Below are 22,380 nucleotides of genomic sequence, written 5' to 3'. Positions count from 1 at the left end.
TACGCTCTTCAACATTCAGGCTAGGGATTCACAGCAGACCTCAAATACAGTGCACGTGTGTGGTAGAGCATCTGAGCACCTACATCACATGTTCTACATATAAGGATCGTGTGCATACACAACATAAATTCATACCATGTACACACATGTACACCACAGGATCCTGCAGACTGAAAAGACTAGGAAGATTTTGAAGCTTTTTCACCTTAATGTAAAATGAGCCTTTGGTTTTATACTCATTTATTCTTGGTCCGCATGCTTCTCCTTTTTTTTTTTCTTTTTAGACAGGGTCTCATATATCTAAGGCTAGCCTTGAACTGACTGGGTAGCTGAAGATGCCTCCACTTTCTGACTGCAGGGATTACAGGCATGTACTACTGTGTCTGGTTTTATGGGCACAGGAGTATACTACTGTGCCTGGTATTCTGACCACTAGAGATAAGGGCTTCATGTATGCTGGGCAAGTGCTCTACCAAGTGAGCCATTTCCCTAGCTCTTCTTTTGCACTTTGATCCTGAGTTCTCTCCTCCCCTGTGCTCCACGCTGCTTTTATTCCTTTCTTCTGTTCTCAGACATTTGGTTTGTGCCCAGTTTTCCTCCATATGTCACGACAAGTGTTTTAAAGAGGGCCAAGTAGGATGACATAATTGCTCTTTGTCTCTGAGACGAGCAAGTCCCAAAGATAACAGATAATTCTAGAATGTAAATACAGAAGAAGGGAGATGCTTAATGAAGATATGTAAAGGAGATATTTTATCTCATATATTTGTTCATCTTGAAGATAGTCTTTACTTGATCATTTTCTTCTTGACCTTGTACTTAAAAACAAAGCAATGCCCTTATCCCCATATGACCTCAATAATTAGGGTTTTGATGTTTTTGTCAGACAATTATACTATGCCTGTTTGGTGGGGGGAGGGTTCAATATAATCTTACTGGAAGTGAGAATATTTTCCTTAAAAAATTAATGAGCTGCATAATGAGAGCAGTGAGGCTGCTTCCAGAGAGTGCTCTACTGCAGTCACTCACATCAGCCTTGAGTCCCTGTCAGTTGTGAATGTTGACTGCCGTGTCAGTTTAACTGACAAGCAACTGGCTTGCATAAGTAAAAATGAAGATCTGTGATTTAATCAGGATAAGACAGCATCCCCCTTTTAAATCAGATGCCACAATGTATACAGGTACATACAAATAAATACATTCGTTTACTCTTCTAATTCACACATAAATGTCCCCCCCTTAAATAAGTGCTATTTGCTACAGTGTAGGTCACACAGTGCCCCTAACACAATTTCTTTAGCTGTACTTATCTTAAGAGTATATTGCAAGGATGAACTGAGAGACTGTCTGTATCACACCTAGCAGGGTGGCTATTGGATAGAAGTCTTTAGCTGGTGGGGAGTGCTATTTATGAAGATATAGCTACTATCCTTAAAGGAGTGCGGTCAAGATGGAAAGCTGATACCCAGCCTCCCTAACAGGACCAGGCTTTCCAGCTCTTACCCACGTGTACTGGATCTTCTATTCTTTAACAAAAATGCCTGTACTTTCATAAAGCCGATGTTTAGATTCCTTGAATAATCTTTACATAATGGGATGATAATTCAAACCAAATTAAAACCAGTTAACCATATGATTCTTCCTCCCACTCTTATATAGAAAAATGTATTTTTGGTTTTGCCTTACATTCTAAATAGGGATTCTGCAGGCTCCATTAGTGAGTGGGTATTACTAATCACCTTTTCAGGAGAGTTCCCTTGGAATGGTAGTGAGATTTTTTTTTAAGTACTGATTCATGGTGTTGTTCCTTGTTTTCTGAAGACTCATGTTTAAACAAGCAGATTCCTTTACTGAAAGAATGCTAATTTGGTAGTTCACCGAGTGGATCTGAATCGGAGTGACAGCTTCGAAGACAGCCTTTAATTTGGTATACAAAACCAAAATTGTCAACTCTGCGTTGTTTAGCACCCTATCAAGCGCAAGCAGAGACGTACAGCAGCATCTGGCCTTAAAGATGAAGCTTATGGGTTCAAGGCAGAAATACAATTTGGGCATAAATTTATAATTGTGTAATTTTTTATTTCTGGGGAAAAAACATATTTGTAGAGAACTTGTGGGAATGAGGCAGGGAAATATAGAGAGAGCAGAGATATTTGCCCTCATTTGGTAGCAGTGTTTAATAAAAGTAGAACTTATGGTTGTAAAGAGTGCTTATTAAATTCTTCATTTACACTACCTAATTAATTCTAGCATTTTAAATTAACAGTGAAACTGGTCCCTGCTGTACCATTCCATAGATGCAGCATATTTTCTCCATCCGCCCGTTGTTCAGGTTTAATTGGCTACGCTAAAAGTCAGAGAAGGGAGAGATGGGCCTGTGGGGAGGTAGGGAAGGATGAGAAACACTCTAGGAAGACCCTCAAAGGCCTGCTGTGGGGTTCAGTCCTAACCCAGGTCAGCAGGAGTGAAGTATCACATCAGACAAGTGCAAAGGCTGCAGCGGGTCCAGAAGTCAGGGTGAATGACATCAGAGGTATTTTTGTTGCCCTGAATTTTAACATGCCAGTTCCCCCTTCTCCTCCAACACCTCCTACAGATCCCAGTGCATCTTGATCCTGTGAAGTTTACAAGAAGTTCTAAATATCCAGTGGGAGGGTTGGGGGAGGGGTGATAAAAAGATAAGAATTTAAGATTAAGATTTCCCAACCCCAGTCCACTCCCTAGGAGAGAATGGAGACAGGGTCTTATAAGTTCAGATTGGTTGACTCTTGGCCCTTACTGACTTCTCCACGTGAAAATGCACAAAAGAAACTTGGTCAAAGATTTTAATGATAAGAGGACACCATGAACAAACACTTAGTGCTAGGTACTTGCTGAACACCGCACATAGCTCACGGTCTCACCATGGAGTACCGCTTCCATTTTCCTAGAAAAGAAAATGAAGCCAGGCTAAGTAGCACGGACATCCTCTGTGAGCTCAGGAATCCCTTAAAAGCTGGATTTTATTCTGGAGTATGTGCAAGGAAGACAGCTAATCCCCTCCCCATAACCCAAAGCAACACTGTGTTCCTACGAGGAGAGGTTGTTCGCTGCCCTCTGGAGAACATCCCTAATGTGCCATGCCCTTAAACAAGACTCCTGTGTATGAAGAGAATCATGGATAACAATATTTGTCATCCACTGGGGACATAATTCAACCTGTATCTTTCTTCAACATTCAGGCAAATTTTCAAGAGCACCAGATTTCAGACTCCCTTATAACGCTCCTGGACATCTTTGTCAACTTACTAAGCAATGCCTTCTCTGAAACATTTGATTTTTCATTTTACAATTAGGAAAAGACACTTCATCTAGGTAGCCAGGAGAGAAAATATATTTCCTGAGTTGTTTCTGGGTATAGCCATGGGCACATCTTGTCACACAAAGCTACGTCTCCGAGTTTTTCCTCCATCCACCTGCTGCTAAAGATAAAGGGACACGCCCTATGACCCTCAAGGTTCAGGCAAAGAACACCAAGCCTGGGTAAAACTATGTATTTCTCTGTGGACTTCTGAGAATTCATTTAGGTTCCTAGTTTTTGTTTTGTTTTATTGCCCTTGGCTTTTGTTTTGCTTTACCAAATACAGATTTCTGTCTGACTGGCATTTTAGGGAAGAAGCATACAGCTTAGCCAGGACAGAATCAGGTGAGTCAGGTATATATAAATCCAGTTCAGCTGTGATGCTAAATTTCATTATTATAAATGTCAGCCCCTCCCCAAAAGGAATAAAGAAGGAGGTAAAAATAACAAAAGAAAATCCCTAGAGGGAGCTGGGGACAAACTCAGTGTTGGCTTGCCTGCTTAGCATATGTAGGCCCTGGCAACCACCACCACCACCACAACAACAACAACAACACAACAAAGACCTAAACCCCTCTATGCGCATCTGCACAGGAATAGCTTTTAAGAATAATTTTATGGCCATTTTAGTGAAGTTAGAGCTCTACAGGAGTTTTTGAGAATAGAGCAGTCCACACTGAACATTGCACACTGGTATGTAGACAGACCCTCAGCACTCTGGTGCTTTAAGAAAGTGGATGTGTTTGCTGATGCTGCTGCAGATTAGAAAGATGGATAGAGGCAATAAAGGCAAAGAAATAGAGCTGACATTTCAGGTGAAGAGCAAAAGCTCTCCCTCTGTGCTTTGGCCAAAGGAAGTACAGTTCCAAGGTGGAGGGGGCTCTTTGGAAGCCGTGGTCCAATATGAAGCAGCATTGGCAGATGAACTTAAGTATGCTGAAAATAATTACGACTTTTCTCAACACTAGAGTTTTCCCTTTATAACACATTTTTGACTTAGTATCACCATTCAGTTGTAAAAACAGAACAAGTGGGTAAAGACCCACCAAGCACTCTGGGTGCCAGGGTGAGTTCTTTGCCAGAATTTTTGTACCTGACTTTAGCTCTAATTTAAAAGGGAAACCAACTCCATTTCAGTATAGAGGCACCAGAGTTCTTCCTCTGTCTGTGAAGGGCTAAGCAGCCTCCATGCCTCTAATGAATTGAGACTGGGATAGAGCACAGCAGGCGTGAGCCTTTCTCCATAGAGCTTACAAGTGAGGGGCCTGACAGACGGCATGATCTGAAAACTAGGAGAGGAGAGTGAGGCTCCAGGCTTGTTCTATTTCCCCTCTGCTTTCAGGGAACTGGATTTGTAGGAACACTGTGAGACTTCGGTCATATATCTCTGAGATGGCTATATATAAATAAAATAAAATAAAATAAAATAAAATAAAATAAAATAAAATAAAGGAATCAGAAAAAAAAAAACAAAAAGCTCTAAATTCTGAGAAGACTTTGAATTTATTCCTAGAAAATGATGTCAGGCATTGGATGAATTTATTAGACTAATCTCCTAAAGAATCAAGCAAAGACAAGGAAGAATATCTGCTGCTTTTGGCGTGTCATAGGCATCCTAATGAGTTTCTGGGGGAAGTGTTCTGTAGCAGCTCACTCATAGAATATTAGTACATTGGGATTCCTGGAGAATGATGGGGCTGCCACTGTCTGATAAGCACCTTCCTTCACTAAGCATTGTGCTCAAAAGACAGAGTCCCATCGGATCCTCTGCCTCCTTTTCAATGAAATTTGCAGTTGGGGGTAAATGAGCAACTTCCCTAAGTTGAGTCACTCAAGTGTAGGAGCTGATACTTGAATCCAGCCCAGTCTCACTAACCATGAGTTGCCCAGTGTGCACTTTATATCTAACTGCTTCCTGCAAAACATTCAGCTGACTTCTCCCCTTTCCAAACCAAACCCAGGTTGTTTTATCGGCATTGGAAATGGAAAGTTTTCAATAAAGGGAAAAGGTAATAAGAGCTCAGAATCTTTTGATTGGGAAAATAGCACATAAATATATGCATTTAAAAAGAAAGATTCTGAATTCAACAAGTCACTGCTTACCTGAAATCAAACCTAGAGTAATTTTCTATGTATAGCTTTTTTTTGATATTATAATATAATTGCATCATTTCCCCCCTTGTTTCCCTCCAATTCCTCCCATATGCTCCCCACCTTAAATCCATGGCCACTTTTTCAATTAAATTGTTGTGTATTTTAAACTTCTGATTTTCTTTTTACTTCTTGAAATGCCTTGTATCATGTTCGCCTTTTTCTCTAAGCACTGCATTGCAGTGGAAACTGCCTTAGGTTTCAGTGTCGTCAGACCCAGCACAACTAGGTATAGCCAAGAAAAAAACCCAAGATTGACTCTCTAAATGAAGTTTTCTTATGTGCACACGCAAAGGATACTTGTTAGTGAGGGAAAGAGTGTAGGAAATTGCTTTCGGCATGTTTTGCTCTGACCTGGAAAGATGCAGGCCACTAGGTGCCCTGGTTTGCATGTACCACCTCCCTGAGGCCACTTTACATGTGTGCCACAAAGAAGAATAAACAAGGCTTGATGTGTTGACTTGGAGGGGGATTGATCACTGATGACGGATGTTAAGGGGAAACTTTTTAGATGGAGAGTAAATTTGGAAGTCTACAGGGACTGCAGACTAGGAGTAGAGGAGTCTACCTTGTGAAGGAGAACAAGACTGTGGGAACATTAAGTGTAGACAGCAAAGCGTGTAATTATCGTGCCCCTTACACACCCACCAAGGGCAGTCAGAGACCTTCCATTGCTCCTAATTAGAACTTCACAGTTGAGTGGAGCTGTGAGGTTTAGGGTTTGTGCTGGCACATCAGGATTCTTTCAACGGTGTTTTGGTTTTGTTTTGTTTTGTTTTGTTTTGTTTTGTTTTGTTTTGTTTTGTTTTCCAAAATAAAAGTACTCAGGATTACAGACCAGCTGTGGTTTCCTTTGCCTCCTGGTTATCTACCCCTTGTCTCCCCCTCCAAATTTGACAGTTCTGCCCAGATTCCAACCTTGGGTAGGGAAATATCCTCTCATCCCAGGAGCAGTGTCTCAATGGCTTTTACCTAGGATATGAGTCTTTGGAAAGAGCATGAGAGAAATGATTCGTAGCAGTGCAAGGTAGAGTGGCCAGGTTGATTGCAAGTGGGCACGAAGCACTAAGGAAATGTCGGACTGAACGTCCCACCATTATCTGAAAGTGTAAGTCATCACATGTGGGGCAGGAGGCAAGTGCCTTCTGAAAGTGTAAGGGAAATTCACTTTCCTCATTGGAGAGGTGTGGTGGTGATGACTTCCTTTCTGGTCTGCCCCACTCCCATTCTGCATCTCCCTTAGGCTCTTAACTGATGAACTCTGTGCCTGCCTACACCCCAGGAGAACTAAAAATCTCTCAGGTTGCCTTTTTGGATTTTCTACAGTGCCAAATTTGATCTTTGATAAGTGAGGATATTTCTAGATTGGAGAGAAGATAAAATTCAGATAGAGGCCATATATCTATCTGTGTAAGGCTTTTTACGTTTGTACAGCATTTTAACCAGCCAACAGTATTTATTTAGTGTCTACTCTCTCAATCCAGAAATACGTTAATCTCTTCCCTCTCTTAAACTCTACCAGGGTTTATGAGGAAGTCCAAAAATAAATGACATGCTACTACAGGGACAATAAGCAAGGAAAGGTCAGACATTATGTGTCCTTCATCAGCCCACAGATATAAAAGAGACAAGTGACCGTCTTCTGAAGCATAGCCACCTTTTCTGTTTTCTAAAGTGGTTTGTTGTGATTTGGTTTTTTATCAAAGCCCAATCTTACTTTTCTACCCCTTACTGTTACTATTATGGAAAAAAGCTGGTTTGATGAGTGAGTAAAGGACTTAGTGCCAAGCATGGGGATCTGAGCTTGGATCCCAGCACCCATGTCAAAAGCCTAGAGTGGTGGTACATAGCTGTTCTCCCAGTGCTGAGGCAACAGAAGCAGGGAGGTCCCTACAGTCCAATGGCCACCCAGTTCTAGCCAAACCAGTGAGCTCCGGGTTCAATGGCAGACCTTCTCAAAATGAAGTGGAGAGCAATTGAGGAAGATACCTGATACTGACATCTTGCCTCTATGTGCATGCACACACATATACAAACACATAAGCACATATATACCACATACACACACACACATGCATGTGCATGCACAAGTCTTTGGAAGGACAACACAAGAGAATTGATTGGTAACAATGCAAGGTGGAGACTTGACAGAATGCCTGCTATGTTATAGCTATGGTGATAGGCATACAGTATCTGTAATTTCACTGAAGATTAATATTTTCCAGGATCAGTGATTATTACCCCATTTTGCAGATGAGGATGCCAAGCCTAGAATTACCTGATGAGTCTGTTCAGCCATAAAACCTGTAATTTTTCTATTATCTTACCATTCTGTTCCTATCAAGTGAGAGTGAAGACAACATTCACTTTGAATATTCAAAGTAAAGAGTGACAATGGACTGAGATGCTCAGAATAAGTATCCAAAAAAGTAGCCCTTAAACATAACAAAACATAGATTGTAGAAAATCAATATATAGTAAGGAGGCCATTGATTCAAACTTCAGAGGTATTGCTAAAGAGTCAATGTTTATGCCTCCTCACCCACCAGACTCATATACTGAAGTACTAGTCCTCAGAGTAACTGGAAATAGGACCTTTGCCCAAGTAATTAAGGTTAAATGATGTCATATGGATAGGATCCAATAATATTAGTATCCTAATGAGAAGGAACAGAGAAAGCAGGCTCTCTGTGTATCTGATGTCAGATGAGGCAGTCCTCTGCATGCCAGAAAGAGGGCCCTAGCCAGGACCGGACCATGCTGGTACCCTCATCTTGGGCTTTCAGCCTCCAGAACAATGATAAAATTTATTCATTTTTTTAAAAATCTATCTGAATAAGAATATTTTTGTTATTAGCAGCCCAAGCTGAGTAATATGAACATTATCAAAGAATAGTGAGTGGAGCAGTTAGAGTCACTTCACAAGGAAAGTTTTGCATGCCCTCTTTGTCAATGAAGGAACTACAACTCAGGGAGATTAAATGCTTCACTCAAGGTTACAGCTAATAAAGGAAGCTGAGATTTCCGCCCAAGCCTGATAATGCCTCCTACTTTGCTAATAAACAACCATACCAACACAGGAGATAATGGCTGTCACCCTTCTGAGGTCAGGTGCGTGTTTGCTCACTGACTCTTTTTCCACGTCCATTTCTTTATAAGTCTGATTTTTTTTCCTAATCAGCTCTTATTTCATACTTGGAAGTCTGGTGATTCCAAGCTCAGTGACAGAACGTGGATACCCGAGATAAGATGACAACTCTCAGTACTGTGGCTACTCAGGGATTTCTCAGCACTTTTGTCTTGGATAAGATTAAGTAATTCCCACCCATGGAGTAAGCACGGTCTTTGCTCACATTAGCTGTCAGAGGATTTTCTTTTCAGTGCCTCCTTTCACCTGTAGAAGCATCCAACACAGACAACTGTCTAATCTTACTTTACAAGTACGCCAGGGAAACCCAAGGAAGACTTGAATCAATCATGTGGCTATTTTCCTTGCTCTTTCCTGCTGCTCCTCCTCCTGCTGCTGCTGCTGCTGCTCCTCCTCCTGCTCCTCCTCCCCCTCCTCCTCCTCCTCCCTCTCCCCCCCCCCACAATCTCCATCCTTTTTCTTTCTGCCTTCTTATTTACACATATGCCACTTTGATCTGAAAGAACTTGAGTTGGCTTATAAGATAAAGAGTTAATATTAAAATAGCTCATCGGCAGAGAGAAATAGAGACAGAAGAGTAAAAGAGACACCAGAAGAAAGTTAGTAAATAAAATGTGTGTCTGAGAACGAACAGACAAGCTAGCCAGAGTTCTCTTGTATAGGAAGGAAAAACAGATGTGACAACCTTTGTCGCTTTTTCAAGTGTCAACCAGGAGCTCTATCCTGTGTTCCCAGCTTCTTCATAGCCCTTTCTCTGGATTTCCAGGTGTCTGGTTGTGGTGTCAGCTGCCAGCTATAACACAAGACAGGCTGCAAATCCTGAAATCATATACTCAGAGCTTCTCTTTGCTCTTATCTGTTTCCTGGGCCCAATTTGGATTGATTTGGGTTTTTTTTTTTTAATAGCAAAGGCTGACAGTAACATGGAGAAGCTGCCTGAATGGAGTCCCTGTTTGTATATGAGATATAGACAAGGTGCTAAGAGAGCAGCTCCAAAACAAGCTGTTCTTGCCTGCTGCTCTTCCGTGAAGTGCTACCTTGAGCCTCTGTAGTCTTCTCCCTCCCTTTGGGTCTCAAGGTTGAGCACACAGGATTGTTTTTTTTTAAGTCCATGGCTTCCATTTTTTGGTGAGGTTCTGGTCCAAAGGTCTGGCCAGAACCCCAATCTGGACAATAAAGAGGAATCTGGACTGTCATTCTCATGTTTTGGTACTGACCATGAAATGGAAAACAATTCTTATCTACCTTTCCTCTTTCCGCATCCCTCCGAATCAATGCAGCCTTGCAGACGAGACAGCGACATGAGTACAAAGGGAAGGGCCCTACCCTAGCGCCACTCTCCCTAAACATACTCACATCCACCAAATAGTGTCTGCTCAGAATACCAAATAGCACATCAAACCATCCCAAACAGACAACAACTTCAGTAATACCCTGCCTTCCCTGCCACACACACACTGACAGATGAGTGGGGATGTCCTGTGTGTTGCTTTACTACCACCGCATACCATGCCTTCCTCAATATCCAGGAAAGAGGAAAACTCCCTCCCCTCCCTTACTTCATAGCCCTTGTGGGTTCAAATGTGGTTACATGTGTGAAAGCATCTTGCTGCAACGATGAAAGACTGGTTTGATGGGTTTGTACGACTGTGAGTGGAAGTCTTTAGCTCAGTATTTGAAAATATCAAGATAAAATGTAAGATTATTTTAAGAATTAGACCATTTTAAGGGCTGGTTCAATCAGTTAAGTGTGTGCAAGTTAACTTGAGTTAGACCCACAGAACCTATAACTCAACAACAACAAAGAACAATCATGGTATTATGTTCTTACAAGCCTCATGCTGAGGAAGCAGAGACAGGCGGATCCTTGGAGCTCACTAGCCACCAGCCCTGCCTACTAGTCAAGTTCCCAGCCAGTGAAAGAATCTATCTAAAAAAAAAAAAAAAAAAAAAAAAAAAAAAGATGGTGCATGAGAAATGTCACCAAGATTATCCTCATACCTACACATACATGAATATATACATACATGTGCATACTTACACACTATATATGTATATATATAACATTACATGTGTATATTATAATTTTAAGATAATTAGGCCAGTACAATAAAAATAGAAGGATCTACCAGGTTCTTGCTCTAGCATTGGCTGCAGGACTTTCTGTGTATCAGGGCATTCTGTGCCTTAGCTGCTTCCATAAATGGGGTTAATAGTGCTTCTTGCCTTCCTGAGTGTTGTGAGATTGGATGAGATGCTAATATTCTGGTGAGTTTTTGAAGTGATACTGGTTCAGGATATTACTGTGGTCACTCAGAAGATAGGATGCTGTAATCAGGGGATTTATAATGGACAGGCAAATAGTCAACACCCTGTGATAAGCCAGCTTTACTTTCTAGTCTGCCTTCCAGATGTTTTGTTCAGTTATCTACGTGCATCTCAGCAAAAGCTGATTAACTCTCTCAGACATCAGTGTCTAACTGTTATTAATGCTCGAGCTGATCAAATTACATTGCCACAGATCCAACTTGTGCTGTTAATATTAGATTTTGGATTCCGGTCTATAATGAATGATTTTTCCTCCATGCATTGGAAAAATTGGTTAGCTGAGTTCATAAGAAAGTTTAATTAGCAAGCTGTTTGTGAAAATAGCGGTGGTGAATCATCACTCAGAATGAACTAACATTTCTCAGGGTTGAGTTTGTTCTTCTCTTCCCTGAGCAGCCACGCAGGATCCTTTTGTTTGTCAAGCTGGCACATGCTGCCCACTTGAACTGCACCATGTAATAAACTAATAACAAAACCAGCAGATTCTTAAAGCCAGAAGGAAGGGGAGGTGCGGGGTGTCTGTATTTGTGCATATGTGTCTGTGTCTTCCAGAGGAATAGCACAGACTTCCTGGAATCCAGCACTGTGCTAGGCAGAAACCTAGTGATTAAAAGCTAGACTGCCCCCAATACACCCCAGCCTTCATAGCTGTACAACAGGTATTCTCACCCTCTTCTCCTCAGTTTCCTCACTCCTAAAATAAAAACATTCATAGAATTATTGTATAGGTATCAGTATGGGTAAAATAAACCAAACATCATCTGGTATGTAGTAATATCACTCTTATACCAGTTCTATGAGGTGTACGTATTATTATTCCTATTTTACATTTGAGAAAATATGTTTTTAAAGAAAGACTAGTTAACTGATTCAAGGTCATGTGTCTTCTTGGTAACATGGCAAGGTTGAACCGTGTGTGTTTGACTCCAAAGCCTCTATTTTTATCTTCTACACTAATAACCTCCCAGAGTCGGATGTCAGTATAGATACGTTCTCTCCCCCTTCCCTCCCCTCTATGTGTAGCTCATTGCATTAGAACGAAGTTATACCAACATAAAAATGTGTCTTCAGCTTTCTGATCCCCTCCCACTACAGCTCTATGCTGTATCTAGCTGGTCTTAGAAGCATGACTGTATGATGTCTTCTGAGAAGTGGAATCCCAGACAGTGGCAAGGGAAAAGAAACCTTGAAAGTTTGCTTCCCTCGTTTTCCTCTGGCTCTCTGTTATCTCATAAGAAGTATCTCAGTGTTGAGAACCACCTTATGGTAATTATATAGTGATAAGACTCTGAACAGTCCTGTTTCAGAGAATAATGTTCACTTAGGAATCCCATTGGTCTTTTCCAAAACTGTTTAGTCTGCAGTGAGTTGTGTTTTAATTTTAAAGGGGGCTCTTTGACAAAATGAGTGAACTGCAGTGAACCAAGAAATGGGCATTTCTTTTAAAATCCCTCTTCTGTGCTAACATGAATTAGGGACTTGTAAGGAATGATATAGCATGTGGGATTGTCCTGGGTGGTGATAAATTGGTAAGCAAGAGGTCTTGGTGTCTCACCTGCTCCTAGGAGGAACCAAAAGTGTTACCTTCTCATTAGGACAGCTACAGTCCCTTCACACAGTATGGATTTTGGAAACCTTTGGGAACTGCGCATGCCCTGGGCATGATTCGGCCATGGCTTCATTTGGCCACTTAATAATCAGAATGGTATTTCATTTTCCATTGAGTAAAGATTTGCGCTATTAGGTGTTCGCAGCTTGCCATTCTTGCATGTTCCTGGGCACTCCTTCATCTTCATACCCGGTGTCATGAAGATGCTCATTCTTTGCTTGGATTAGCCATTCTCTGACATTCATTTCAGAGAGCCAAAGGTAGCTTTCGCCTTCCATTCCTACCCTACAGACTTATTTCTACATAAGTGTTTCTGTCCTTGGGTGTCCTCATACCTCAGTCCCTTATCCTCATAAGCTAAATGTTGTTGTAGTTGTCATTTGTTAAGACAAATATACTATTGCTTCTTTTAAGAATTTAAAGAGTTTCTTTCTATTAAAAGATTTGTTGGAGTCAAGCTAAGCACTCAGACCACAAAGACGGGCATCATGTCCGGTTCCTTCCTGACAATGAGCTCTTCCATAGTGGGAATAGGAGAGCTTGTTTTCACATTAACAAGGTAGATCCAAGGCCGGAGAAGCCCAACCCCTTATTGCAGAAAGGACACTCTGGTAGGCTTCCAAGGTCCTGCTCCAGCTAATATTTGACATCCTGACTTAACTCTGTACAAGCCTCTATCTCATCTCCTTTAGTGAGGGCAAAAATCTTTCTTCGTCTGTTCCAATAGGCTTCTGTTCTGCTAATATTTATGGAGCACGCCTTTGTGCCAAATGAGATAGACACAACCTATCTCATTTAATCTACATTTCATTGTGACATTAGTAGCTTCCACATGCCCTTTATAAGGATAGTGTCTGGTGGGGGACTCTTGAAAGCTGTTGTCTCAGTATTGAATTCAGTGGTTCTATTCACCCACAGACACTTCACACATGAAGTTTCTTTTTGCCCAAAGGCTAATTACAGAGCACACAATTAATATTAATCTGGTAGATCTTTTTTTCCTCTTCTTCCTTTTTTGTTGCTGAACCACTGCCTTTAACATCTGCAGTGCTTCTGGAATCACCTGTTGGTTTGCATCCACTCTGGGTGGGAAGTCTTGTCTATCTGACACCCAGACCTTTGTTTCCTGTTGAGAATAAACCAACCAAGAATTAAGAATTCTGGATCGTTTCTGTGGCTAGCTGGGAGTTTGCCAAAATCCTCTTCTTTTTGTTTCAAGCCTGTTAAAAATATTTTTAAATGTATGACTATTCATTCCTGTCTTGTAAGAATATTCTGAGCATAATTTAATTTAACGTGGCTTTGATTAAGAATCTTTCATTGCCCCAGGGTCATCCGTCTGAACACTCCTTCTTTTCAGTACAATAAATTCTGAAGGTGAGATAGTTGTCGCTGAGGCTCCCATTGTCCTCAGTACATTACCCAGAATATTTTTCCCTTTCAGTCCTTTTTTAACCAAGCACTTGATACTAGCTTTTTATCTTATGAATTTCTATTCTTTCTTGCACAACAGAAAAAAAAATAGGACTCAGATTGGTTCCGTTTTTCATTTGTGGAAGTTTATTATTGAAATTTATATTTGAAGAGCTGTCACTTGGAGCAAGTTATTTTATAGGACAAACCAAAGGGAATGAAAAAAGAAAGAGATCTCTTTTGAGAAATGAATTGCTTGGCTTTTCTTATTGTATAATGTGCATTTCTGCCTGAGGAGATGCTAGAAATGGGTATCTACTTGCTGTGGTCCCCTTGTGCCCTACCCAAGCAGAGAGGGCATCACACTTCACATCTGCATGATACAATCTCTGCCTCTAGCAGGAAGCTCGAAGCCTTTGTGGGGGTTGGCATTAGATAGACTCATTTGAGGATCTAGACCTGGGTATGGGTATCCTTGATTTTAAATGGTAGTGATGCTTGCATTATAGGGTGATTTTAAGGAGTAGGTGAGGTCATAAAAACAGTTGGTATAATGAGTAGCACTCAAAATAATAAAATGTTGGTACTTCTCATTCACTTATTGAATTCATTTATTTAATTTAATATACTGAACAAATTTACTAACAGTCCACTATATATCAGGCATTGATCTTACTAACATTAACTATCCCCATGTCCTCACTGTTAAGGAGGCTTTCAGCCCATTGAGGAATATATTCAGTTCAGCAAGCATATTTTAAATACTTACTGTGGGCCAAGCACTTCACTTATTGTCCTGATGCCACATAATTATAGAAATGGAAAATGACACCTACTTATGAATCTGGAATGTAGCCTCTAGAAATAACTACAGACTGGCTTAAGACCATGTTAAATGCTTTGGGAATTCAGAATTAGGTATGGTAGGATCTTACACTTTCAGCGTTGTTTACTGAAAACAAACCCCCTCAAGACTTCATATTCCTGAATGACTCTTGACTCTCTGCCAAAGATCCAAGGAGACCTTGTATCCACCTCTGAGGATGAATTCAACTTAGAAACAGTAGTGACAGTACAGGGCAATACCAACAACCAGCAACTTTTGGATGCAATGGCTGCAAACTTAGTGGAGGGTCTTTCCCCTTGGGGCTTAGGTACTTATCCTTCCAGTGTCCTTCTCTGCCTGTAGCCTGGATACTTCTAATCAATCTTTTCAAGTTAGTCTGATCTCAAGTATCACATCCTCAAAAACAAACAAAACAAAACGAAAATCGCTCCTTCTCAATATTATATCACTAAACCATACTCAACTATCATTGTTAATTCACTGGCCTAACATTCCTGCTAGAGCACAAACCCTGGCTTCTTCCTTGGTCCTCATTTCCTGCATCTGTAGATTTTAAGATTATGGGTCTGACAGTCTTCTCTCAAAATGGCAATCTATGATCCAGTTGGATCCTGTTTGACATGCACAGCCAAGCTGCGAGATGTCAACTAAGAGAAAGAGTAAAACCTTAGAGACAGTGCTATAAAACCCAGGTTTCTCGGGCACATGGTGGTAAGTCAGGGTGGGGTCGGGGTTAGTGTACAAGTCAGTATGCGCTTCAGAACCCACATGCAGCAAGAGTTCACTAGCTCTAGAGTCAGGGGGCTTAGCGGCTATTCTCTAATCACATAGCCAGGCTTGGAAATGCCTGCTTCAGAGAATTGTAAAGCTTTGAGTAATAAAGTGATTACAGTCACTGGTTCCTTAGTAAATGCTCAATAAATGTCCCCTATTTTCTCCCTTAAAACTCAGGGCAAACTGAAACTGTTGTGAGCACTAAGTTGGGACTAAGATAAATATCACATAGAACCTTTGACTCCTTCTAATAAAAGCGATCTTATGGGGCCGATCTTGCTGACTTGTTTCCCTTGGTAAGGGTTAGATCTGTCCCCTGTGTATACAGTTCTGGTGTTTTACACTTCACAAGGCACCCTACCTCCTTATAAAATCAATCTTTGAAAGCTCTTGATCAAGCTAAACAAACAGCCCCCCAACTTACTTATGCCTGATCCTATTGTCTTCTCTTGGGTCACAGCAAGTGCACCCGTGGCTTTCCATGACAACCTTTCAAGTGTAAGGGAATGAAGTACCTCTGGGGTCTTCTCTCCTGTGGGCTAACTAGTCACAGGTCTTCTGAGGCTGGTTCCTGACCACTTATCAGCTTCCTTCAGGCATGGGTGAAGCTCTGCCCTTCTTCCTGATCCCTTCCTCCTTGGTATGTAGGAGACAGAGTGGTTAAGAGGATGTAAATAGGCATGAAGATAGGAAACACTGTCATACATTCACTAAACAAGTGTTCCCCAGCTAACCAACAATGCCAAGATTCTTTGAGGGTATAGGGTCAGAGATGAATGAAACATCGACTTGGTCTCAAGTTGCTCCCAGTCTAGTGGGGTACAGAGAAACTAATCAAGTGGTAGTTTTGAGGGTTCAGGAGAGAGCTCAAGTAACAAAGTGCTTCCTTTGCAAGCACAAGGCCCTGAATTAGATCCCCAGATCAATGTGTTTAAAAATCCCACAACCAGGAAAGGTACCCTGCACTTCTAACGCCCATGCTGGGGAGGAGGAGACATGTGGATCCCTGGGGTTTGCTACCCAGCCAGCCTAGCCTATCCATGAGTTTCAAGCCAGTGAGAGACAGTGTCTAAGAAATACAGATAAAGGAATAATGGATGGCACCTGAGGAACAAGATGAAGGAGTTCCTGAGCATGCTCACACACACACACACACACACACACACACACACACACACCTGCACACACAGAAGAGGTGGGTTTGAAAAGGTTTGTTAGTCAGAGGGAAGGCCAATGTGGTTTTACAGTGTCTTCTTGTTTTAAGTCATTTGACAAGAGTGATATGGATTGCCTTAACTCCTCTAACACAGAGTATATTCCTGCTCCTGAGCCTTTGAACATGAGATACCCTCTGCTTAGAATGTCCTTCCCCCAGATAGGGCTAACTATCTATCTCTCTTCTCACTAGTCTCTATCTTTATGTTGCCTGAGTAGTGAGGCCTTCCCTGACCTCTGCATAAAAATTTGCAGACATATCCTAGCAGTGCTGTTCCCTTGTCTCTGGCCTATTTTCTCCCTAGGACTCACCATCTTCTGACAACCTTTATATTCTCTCAATATGTCTTGGATGTCCTCTGTACTCTCAATCAGAATACCAATCCAATGGTGACAGAAACAAAGATATCCTGTTTCTTGTTCCCTTCTGTGTTTCTAAGGAGCATAAACTGTATCCGACACACAATGGATGCCCAGTGAATACCTGTGGGGTAAGGGTAGGTTTAGAATTAGGCCTCAAGCTGCAATGTCATAACTTTAGTGGGTAAACCTTCTCAAATGCTATCCTTTATACAAAGCTCCTCTATGTGCCTCTTCCTTCAGGCAATCTTTCCCTATTCTTCTTAGTGATAATTGGTGTCCAATGGACAGCTTTGTTTATTCAGGGCTCTCGTTGGTTCTTAGACTTGTAATTCTCTTCACATAAGGAGCATCCTAAACCCAGGAACATCTCAGGGGCCACCCATAGTGTCCAGCTTATAGCAAGTGCTTGTTCTGTGTGAATTTGTGTGCTTATATAAAAGACAAACAACAAAATCATTCTCCACCTTTGGGGAGATTAGGGCCTCATGGAGGAGAGAATATCACCTAGACAGCGTGAAAACTAACACCTAACAGTGTGTGAGGGAAGAAAAAGACAGCAATACCTAACTGAGGTTCTGTTAAAGGCCAGACACTTTACATGAATTATTTCATGTAAAACTCCTACTAGCCCCTTGAAGAAAATTGGTGCTATCTTCTAAATCAGAATGCCAAAACAGAGTCAAAATGGGAATTTGATGTTTGGAGACCAAGAGAAATAGCATATATTAAGAAAACTTGAGAATTCTCTTGTGGGAGTTTGCCTTCCTCATTCCCATTCATTAGATGTGTGGTTTTTCCCAGAAACCAAGGAGCAGGGAGGTTAATTACAGATAGCCAGGGACACAGAACAGTATTTGAAACTGAGACTAAGACCCACATCCAATCCAACTTGCCAGTTCATCTCATTCTTCAGTAAGCATTCGAAGCCCCCAAGGATCACACTGAGAAGCAGGTGCTGATTCAGGGGACCTGGGGTGGGAGGGACCTGAGGCTCTGCATTCCTTATAGATGATGTCAATGGGGGTACTACAGGGACTGTGCTCGAAATAGCAACAGTGCTTAGTCTAGGGCAACTACCAAAAGAAAAAAATCCCTGCCTCGTTGGTTGCAATGGCACTGGGTTTTCAATAGAAAAGCTGAGTTTCAGGCTGATCAACACTGTTAAATCCCCAGAGGATGGTGGAGGGCACACAACTACAGTTTCAAGATTTCATGGTACCCCCTGTCCTGGTGAGAGCAAGAGTGCCCGGTCAAGACTTATCAGACGTCAGACTTTTCTAGGCAGCCACTGTGGAGAGAAAGCATGAACTAGAGTGTCACTAAAAGGGTCCATGCAAGTCCGAGCCCTGGAGCCTAGCAGCTCCTTAACTTCGAACAGGTCATTTTACCACTTCTTAAACCACGTTTTTTTCCATGTGTGCACCACGGGCCCAATGGTGCCCATTTCACGTAGGATTAAATGAGGTAACATGAGTAAGCCACTTAGCACAGTGCCTGGCACAAAGTGTCACTGAATAAAATATAACAGCTATTAGTCCTGTTCATATAATCCTCACAGTGATCCTTTGATTATGAGGATTAAAGGATAAACTCTCTTTTTCCAGACAAGGGAACAGGCTGAAGGCACTTAAATGACTTAACCAAGGTTATACAGCAAGTGTGGTTATGAACCACACACAGGTTTACACACGCAGTTGCAGGCATACTCTCCCTGCCTCTCCGGTATGTTCAGACAGACTCCGGGAACGACATCTCAGAACTGGCAGCCAGGGAGGGCACCCTGAGATTTGAGGTTGAGTGCTGTTAACCTGATGTGTGAATTATCACCAAGCAGGTGATCTGGAGGTGACTGGGGACTTTATCATGTGCTTTGAAAACAGGATTTCAGCTTGAGCTAGGGGTTCTGATGGCCACAAAAATCCCTTACTCAACTCAGAAGTTTTCATCAACAGCAACTGCCCATCTGGCTGCCCCCTCAGGGGCTCTGCAGATGAGATGAGCCGATGTGAGGTTTCTGGAGAAGGGTGATTCTCACAGGGAAAGAGCAAAGTGTGCAAGTTGGCAGTGCAGAAATGCTGAGGCTCCTTCCGGCCAGCTTTTCTGCTGCTGTTGTCAGCCATGAGATCAGAATAATCCTAGCACCCTGAAGACCAGGCCAAGTCCTGAGAAAACAGGAGTTTTAAGAGGCTGTGATTGGACAGTTTCTGAAACTCGAACGCGTAAAAATGCTTAATGGAAACAACATAAAACAATTTACACTTCCTTATATGAGTCCAAAAACCCTCGGTTGTTAGTAGCATCTTACTTTTAGGAGGGAACCATGACAATGGCGAACAGCAACCAGAGCCAAAAGATCGACAGCCTATGGTTCAAGGGACAAGTCTGGCCATTGTCTGTTTTTCTAGATAAAGTTGTGTTGGACCACAGCCATTGTTGTTGTTGTTGTTGTTGTTCAGATAGTGTCTCTGGCTGACACACAACGGCATGGTTGTTGTAACAAGGACTGTGGCCCACCAAGCCTAAGTTGTTTACTACCTTATCGTACACATTAAAACAAACAGACAAATGCCTACTCAAATACTGACTGATCAAAAATTCAGCTTTGTGATGTTGAGAAGAATTCGGTTCCCTTGTTTCTGTTAGATGATACTTTTCTCTCTTCACATAGTGTTGCCATGAAAATCAAATGTGATGGGAGATAGTGGAAGAGCAATTGTGCACCTAGAATAACTGTGGCTCTGTGGCTGATCTGCCTTTCAGGAGAACCCAGAACGCAAAAGGAGGCTGTACATGAGAAATGACGCCAAGATTATCCTCATGCCTCCACACACACACATACACACACACACACACACACACACACACACACACACACACACGCTCACCCTGCGTGAGTATTGTCAGGGTCTCTCCTTCCTCATAAATGCAAATGTAATCCCCCAGTTCCTTCCTCTTTGTCTCTTCTTCCAAACATGTTCTGCTTAAACACCTGCCAAGGACCTAGTGTGTTCAGAATATAATCTTCCATAAATTAATTCTTGTAAAAAGGAATGTCTGGTTCCTAAATGGAGAGGTTTGACATATAACCTATAGCCAAATAGAAATGTTTTCTATCATAGTAGGAGGGCACATAGCAAAAGGAAATATTATCTCTCCATGTGTACAAATTCCCATGCTATATCAAAGCATAAATATTCAGGTTCATATTTAGGAGAACAGTTTTCAAAACAAGAGCCTGTTTAATCCAAAATATATGGACATGATTTAAGCTGTGACTATTATGCATACAGTTTTCTCTTTTGGAAACTACATTTTGAGTTCTACGTTTCTATCCCAGACTACCTCGGGTGCTTCTTACCAATGCACAGTAAGTGGAGATGTTCTACCCTTGCCAGCTGGACAGGACTGCTAGAGGCTGATCAGATGTGGCCAACAAGAAGCCAGATGTTATAGCCTAAAATTTTAGAAACAGTCTTTATTTCCTACCATTTCTTTCTTAAATAAAGATGAGTTAGTAAGCAGAACCTGGATGACTGCTCAACTTGCAGTCAAAGTAAACATACATTTAGAACAAAAATAAAGTTTAGTGTTCAGTTCTTAAAATATTGTTGCCATAACTATATGCTCACATTTTGTTACCATTGATAAATGGAGAAAATAACACTATTTGAAAAGAGGAGAAAAAAGAGAATGATTTATCTATGGACTGCAGATACATACACATGCTCTGGGCCCCAGACTATGTCCCCTGAGGCCTCTCACCATAGCAACTCTCTCAGTCCCCATGGAAAAAGCATTGGCATTCTTTATGAATGTATTCCATCTATAGCTTTCTGTGTATGCTTACACACAGGACTGCTGAATCAAAACCTACCACCAGTGCTTGGCCATCAAAATTCAAACACAAAATTCTTGCTCATTTGACTCTCCCCTGGTATTAAAACTGTTCCTTTCAAAAAATGTAGCTTGGGTTTTTATAACTTTTGCTCTGGAACTTAATCTTCTCCAGGTTATGTTTTTAAAAGAGAATGCTTAGGTCCTTGAAGCATTTTTGTTAGACATAGCTGGACTCCTGTGATCCTGTGAGGCATATGTGAAGAGAGCCTACTCAGGAACTAGGCTAACTGCAGGTAGTTTCATTGTTGCTGCCCAGTTACCTCCTACCTTCCCATGCACAGGCAAGCTCCTCCACATCTGGCCTCTTCTTCAATACCGGGCTCTGTTCTAGAACTTGCAGTTTATTTTATACTGAGAAGAATCTTTGTGAAATTACATTCTTCTGGGCTTTAGTTTTCCCTGAAGCATTTTTTATCCTTGATGCTAAATGAAGTCTCTCTAAACCTGGGACAGGTGATGATAGCACAGGAGAGCTAATTATAGTGGGAGCCAGGGTAATGGAACCCTGGGGATGATACAGGGTGGGGGGTTGATGTCACACATCTTGCCCGGACTGAAGTCCTTTCCCTTACTTGACCTCCAGAACCTCCTGGGACCTAAGCCTGAGTTTTCCTCCCTCCAGAAGCAAAAATCTAAGACCAAATTTAGAATGCAAAACCTAAACTCACGATGCATGTTTTAATAGCCATTAATATATGAGTAGTTTTACAGAGAAAGATAGCATACTGGGAACATATACCACACATGTATTTCATGATCATGAAGAACACAGAAATTTTTCAGGATGATCAGGTCTACTGTTAGCAGTTGACCAGTGAAGGTCTTATTTGTTTGTTCTATTTTAATTTTATGCAAATTACATTAGGCTAGAAAATGACCCATTCAATGGTTTCCTGGAATTCCTACAGCAGCTTGGTCATAGACATGATTGCTTTAAAATGTTCTTTAGGAGAGGTTCAACTTGCTACATGACTAGTTTTTTAAAGTGATTGTAGGAATATTATATATGCAAGATAAATACGGCTGAGAAATTTGCATGATGAAAATAGATTTAATTAGGTGAATTTAGTTAGGCTTGATGAGGTGGAGACAAATTTAGGATAGATTACATTTTTAAACCAATGAAATTAGTCTCTTGTATTTTTGTATTTGCAAAATGGCGTGGCGAGAACATGTGACAGGGTCTTGTAATACAACTCTCTCTCTCTCTCTCTCTCACACACACACACACACAGAGAGAGAGAGAGAGAGAGAGAGAGAGAGAGAAACACACCAATCACACACACACACACACA

The 22,380-nt window shown here is 41.5% G+C and overlaps 1 protein-coding gene across 7 annotated transcripts in view; it reads left to right on the top strand.

Moving 5' to 3' along the window:
* Positions 1-22,380, top strand: part of Elavl4 (ELAV like RNA binding protein 4) — a 143,385-nt gene that overhangs the window by 93,708 nt on the left and 27,297 nt on the right. The window lies entirely within an intron of this gene.

This window comes from Mus caroli, chromosome 4 (assembly GCF_900094665.2).
Source record: "Mus caroli chromosome 4, CAROLI_EIJ_v1.1, whole genome shotgun sequence".
Lineage (NCBI taxonomy): Eukaryota > Metazoa > Chordata > Mammalia > Rodentia > Muridae > Mus > Mus caroli.
Note: the sequence above shows the minus strand (reverse complement) of the source record. Positions and strands in the feature narration are given on the sequence as shown.